Source organism: Vicia villosa, linkage group LG1, assembly GCF_029867415.1.
Source record: "Vicia villosa cultivar HV-30 ecotype Madison, WI linkage group LG1, Vvil1.0, whole genome shotgun sequence".
In the NCBI taxonomy this organism is placed as follows: domain Eukaryota; kingdom Viridiplantae; phylum Streptophyta; class Magnoliopsida; order Fabales; family Fabaceae; genus Vicia; species Vicia villosa.
In genome coordinates, this window is record NC_081180.1 from 83,855,679 (window position 1) to 83,861,678 (window position 6,000).

Genomic DNA, 6,000 nt, shown 5'->3' on the forward strand with positions numbered 1-6,000 from the left:
CGTCCACCGGAGGGTTACAAACCTCTGGAAATTGAAGTTCCAAGAGCAACGGCAATAGGTTTCGCACAACAGAACGCTGAGATTCCAAGATCTGCTGTCATGGCTTCTCCACGACCGATTATGCATAATTTTCCCCCGCAAGGCGGACAAGTATATCATCACGCTCCAAGTGAGGATGCTGGCGTGTATGAAAGATTAGACGAGTTCCAGGAACAGTTTCTGCAAATGCAGAAGGAACTCAAGACTCTCCGAGGACAAGATCTATTTGGAAAGAATGCTGCAGACCTCTGTTTGGTTCCAAATGTTAAGATTCCTCACAAATTCAAAGTACCAGAATTCGAGAAGTATAAAGGGAATTCATGCCCACAAAGTCATCTTGTGATGTACGCTCGAAGAATGTCAACTCAGACTGATAATCAACAATTGCTCATTCATTATTTTCAAGACAGCCTGACTGGTGCTGCACTCAAATGGTACATGAACTTGGACAGTTCAGAGATTCGTACTTTTCGAGACCTCGGAGAGGCCTTCGTCAAACAGTATAAGTATAATCTGGATATGGCTCCCGACAGAGATCAACTCCGGGCCATGACTCAAAAGGATAGAGAAAGCTTCAAGGAATACGCTCAGAGATGGCGTGAAGTTGCTGCTCAAATTTGTCCACCACTTGAAGAGAAAGAAATGACAAAAATCTATCTCAAAACTTTGAGTCCATTTTACTACGGACGAATGGTTGCAAGTGCACCAAGTGACTTTACCGAGATGGTAAACATGGGTGTGCGTTTAGAAGAAGCAGTTCGAGAAGGACGCCTGAACAAAGAACCAGAATCTTCTGTTGGTCCAAGGAAGTATGGAAGTTCTTTCCAGAAGAAAAAGGATCAAGATGTCAGCAATGTCTTGCACAAAATCAAGAAGAAATTCCAACCCCAAGTTGCAACAATAACTCCGGTTGTTAACTCAGCGCCAGCTTATCAACCCCAGGTTTCGCAACAACAAACTCAACAAAGGTCGCAGCAACCTCAGCAGCAGGTTCGACCTCCAAATTACAACAATCGGGCTCCAAGGTATCCTGCCTTTGACCCCGTACCAATGCCGTATGCAGAATTGTTTCCAACATTACTAGCAAAAGGACTCATTCAGACAAGGAGTCCTCCAAATCCTACAAACAGTTCCTCACCATGGTATAAGGCTGACCAATCTTGTCCCTACCATCAGGGGGCACCAGGTCACAATATTGAGAACTGTTTCCCTTTCAAGATTGACGTCCAACGATTAGTGAAGAGCGGAATGCTATCCTTCAAAGATACTAATCCAAACGTCCAAGCAAATCCTTTGCCGCAGCACAAAGAAGCTTCAGTAAATCTGGTAGATCAACACCCCAACGTCATTCAAATCTACGACATTCGTCAGATAGGGGAAAATCTTGTCAAGATGCACGCTAAACAAGCTGGGTACGGTCATGTACTACCTCACAACTACTTCACATGTGAAATTTGTCCAAGGAATACTCAAGGATGTGCCGTAGTTCAAGCTGCATTACAAGAACAAATGGACTTAGGATGGATTCAACATATCCGAGTCAGAACTGAACATGACATCAACATGGTTCAAGGATGTCCAGGAGAATACAAAATCTACAAAGTTGAAAACCTTGAAGGATCGGTAGTCAGGTTCCACAAAACTTTAAATGGACTTGCCTACTTTGGAACAGATTTCCACGCTTACAGTAGATGCAGAATCTGTCGAAGAAATTCACAAGGATGTTTGCGTGTTCGCAACGACATTCAAAAGCTGATGGATGACAATACCATTACTGTTCTTGCCAACAGAGAAGATGATGAAGTCTTTACCGTATCTCCTCAAATTAATCAAGTTGAACCTATGCAAGTCAAGTATGATAGCAGGAAGACAGCAGTTGCACCACTAGTCATCTACTTACCAGGGCCTGTACCGTATGAGTCCAGCAAGGCTATACCATACAAGTACAACGCTACATTCATTGAAAATGGTAAGGAAATACCATTACCGTCTGTTGTCAACATTGCTGATGTTAGTCGAGTCACTAGAAGTGGACGAGTCTTCAACAGAACAACGGAAAATGTGGAGAAACCTTCGGAGGAAGTACCACATAGGCAAGACAATTACCCCCCCAATGCTGTTCAAGCGAAAGAAAATGATGAGATCTTGAAGTTAATCCAGAGGAGTGAATACAACATTGTAGATCAATTACTACATACTCCGTCTAGGATTTCTGTTCTTTCCCTACTATTGAGTTCTGAAGCTCATAGGGAAGCTCTACAGAAAGTTTTGGAACAAGCTTTTGTAGAACCAAGTGTTACAATAAGCCAGTTCAACAACATCGTTGCCAACATCTCTGCGGGAACTAGCCTAAGTTTCTGTGACGAAGATCTTCCTGAAGAAGGGGTGGACCACAATCTTCCACTTCACATCTCAGTTGGCTGCATGGGTGATACACTCACAGGAGTCCTAATAGACAATGGATCCTCTCTCAACGTCATGCCGAAATCAACATTGTCAAGATTATCTTTCGAAGATTACCCTCTAAGAAAAAGTCATGTCATCGTCAAAGCATTTGATGGATCAAGAAAGTCAGTTTTCGGAGAAGTAGATCTTCCCATAACTATTGGACCTCAGACGTTCAAAATCACTTTCCAAGTTATGGACATTCCAGCACAATACAGTTGTTTGCTAGGTCGCCCATGGATTCATGAGGCTGGGGCAATTACTTCAACACTTCATCAGAAACTGAAGTTCATAAGGAATGACAAATTGGTAACCGTATGTGGAGAACGAGCTCTGATCGTCAGCAACCTGTCATCATTCTCCGACATAGAACCAAAAGAAGTTGTTGGAACTAAATTCCAAGCACTTTCCTTAGACAAAGGAAAGGAGAAAGCAGCGTCTATCTCTTCATACAAAGATGCAATCCAAGTTGTAAAGGATGGCACTACCAGTGGTTGGGGGCACATTAATATTCCTACCAACAACAAGAACAGAACAGGAATTGGATTCTTTCCAACATCATCAAAAGCTATCCCAGGGATTGAGGTAGTTCTCCCAATTCAAGAAACTTTCTGCAGTGGAGGTTTTCTTCAACCTGTTCAACAAACCGTCAATACCATCGGTACGGAAAACACCGATGAAGAGGAATGGTTATCCTATCTTAACAAAGCAGGATATATCTCCCTACCAGAATCTGATCCACCTTGCTGTTATCCAACTAAAGGATCTGAAAGTAAGACTCAACCAAGCAGTGATGAAGTTACTAACAGCTTCACCACCAGAAGTCATGGTTCATCAGAAGAAGTTCCTCCTATCCCCGAAGAGACTTGGGATACATTAGGAGAACCAAGCGGAAAATTCGACTACATGGTGAAATACTCCGCTCCTGAAAGTTCAAGAATCTCTCTTGAAGATATTGTTCCAACTGGATGGAACATTGATTATGAGTACCTCTCTCAGCCAAAAGAGATATATAACCCTTGCTATTCATCATCATCTACTGGTAAAATCATCATTGAGGATTATATCCCCAAGTCACCTTCCGAGGCTACGGATCTAGAGTTCACATATCTAGTCAATGCCATCTTGGGAGAAGAGCAAGACCAAAATACATAAGAGGATGATCTCGAAAGTGTCTCCGACAACGAGTCTCTCCATTCAGAAGATTGGAAGTTTCCTCAAAAGAAAAACCGACATACTCCACTTGGAAATGGGTATGCTCACACCGCTCAGTATGCTGAAGTAGAAGAAGATCGTCTGAGTGTTGCAAAGACAGTGGTTGGTAAATCAAGACCTACCACAGGCCAGCTTAAGCCTAAAGTTCCAGATTACTTAGTGCACAATGGGGTTCGCCACTACTGGACAGCCGTTGAAGTTTCAACTGTTGTTCGCACTCCTAAGTAGGAACTTTCACCGTTATTTTGTCCTCTCACCATAGCCCAGGGTGAAGAGATGTTTCATAGGGCTTTGCATTTTACTATTTCTTAGGAAAATGTCCCTCTTTGCTTCGCCCAAAGCAATAGAGTTTTGTTTTATAGGGTCTTTGTTTCAAGAAATGACTATCCATAAATAAAAATGTCATTCTGTTCCTTCGTTTAGTTTTCCCTTTTCTTTTTTTTCGGAAATTGGTAATCCTAAAAAACACTCTTAAAAAACATCAAAAATCATTAACTGCATACACCGAGTCTTCCCTCGTTGTCTAAATAAAACTTATCACACATATGCAGATTAATCATAAAATACCCCGTTGAAACGTGCGATCGTATGACTTCTCCAAGCTTTGAGTTTCCTGTATTCGAGGCAGAGGAAGAAGAAGACGAAGAAATATCAAAGGAAATTTCACGGTTACTTCAACAAAAGGAAGAGGCCATTCAGCCATACAATGAGCCTCTAGAGATCATTAACCTTGGTTCCGATGGAAACAGAAGAGAGGTTAAGATTGGAGCTTCGCTCAGTTCAGAGATCAGAGAGAGTTTGATACAGCTGCTCAAAGAATTCTCAGATGTCTTCGCTTGGTCTTATCAAGATATGCCAGGGTTGGATACCAGTATAGTGGAGCATCACTTGCCATTAAAAGCAGAATGCCCTCCGGTCAAGCAAAAATTGAGAAGAACTCATCCGGAGATGGCCATGAAAATCAAAGAGGAAGTTCAAAAGCAGATCAACGCAGGTTTCCTCGTCACTTCAGAATACCCTCAGTGGTTAGCTAACATTGTTCCCGTTCCTAAGAAAGACGGAAAGGTCCGCATGTGCGTCGACTACAGAGATTTGAACAAAGCTAGCCCTAAGGATGATTTTCCTTTACCACATATTGATATGTTGGTAGACAGTACAGCAAAATCCAAAGTTTTCTCGTTCATGGACGGATTTTCAGGATATAACCAAATCAAAATGGCACCTGAAGACATGGAAAAAACAGCTTTCATCACCCCCTGGGGCACGTTCTGCTATCGTGTTATGCCTTTTGGACTAAAGAACGCAGGGGCAACTTATCAAAGAGCCATGACTACGCTTTTCCACGACATGATGCATAAGGAAGTGGAAGTCTATGTGGACGACATGATTGCCAAATCAGAAAATGAAGAAGATCACATACAGAATCTGACAAAGTTATTTCAACGCTTACGGAAGTTTCAGCTTCGCCTGAATCCCAACAAGTGCACCTTTGGTGTCTACTCGGGAAAACTCCTTGGTTTCATCGTCAGCAAACGAGGAATTGAAGTAGATCCAGACAAAGTCAAGGCAATTCAAGAAATGCCTTCACCCAGAACCGAGAAAACAAGTTAGAGGATTTCTTGGACGTCTGAATTACATCTCGAGATTCATATATCTCATGACTGCAACTTGTGCTCCTATTTTCAAACTTCTACGGAAAAATCAAAGTTGCGTCTGGACAGACGATTGTCAGAAAGCGTTCGACAGCATTAAGGAATATCTGCTCGAACCACCCATCTTGTCTCCTCCAGTGGAAGGAAGACCTTTGATAATGTACTTAACCGTCTTAGAAGATTCCATGGGTTGTGTCCTTGGACAGCAAGACGAGACAAAGAGAAAAGAGCATGCCATCTACTACCTGAGCAAGAAATTCACTGACTGTGAATCCCGCTACTCCATGCTCGAGAAGACGTGTTGTGTTTTGGCCTGGGCTGCCAAGCGTCTCCGCCAGTACATGATTCGACATACTACTTGTTTGATCTCTCATATGGATCCAATCAAGTACATCTTTGAGAAGCCTGCTTTAACCGGGAGAATTGCCCGTTGGCAGATGTTGTTATCAGAATATGACATTTGTAACACCCCAAATCTACCCGATAAATTATATGGAAAATCAGAGTATAAATTCCAAACAAGTTCATTTGAGGTATCACATATTCGTCATCTCAAAAACATTTACGGCTTACTTGCCTTCATATAGATACATAGCACAAGAATTTAAAACGATAATCAAATCATTACAAAAAAATCATTTTGTTTAAA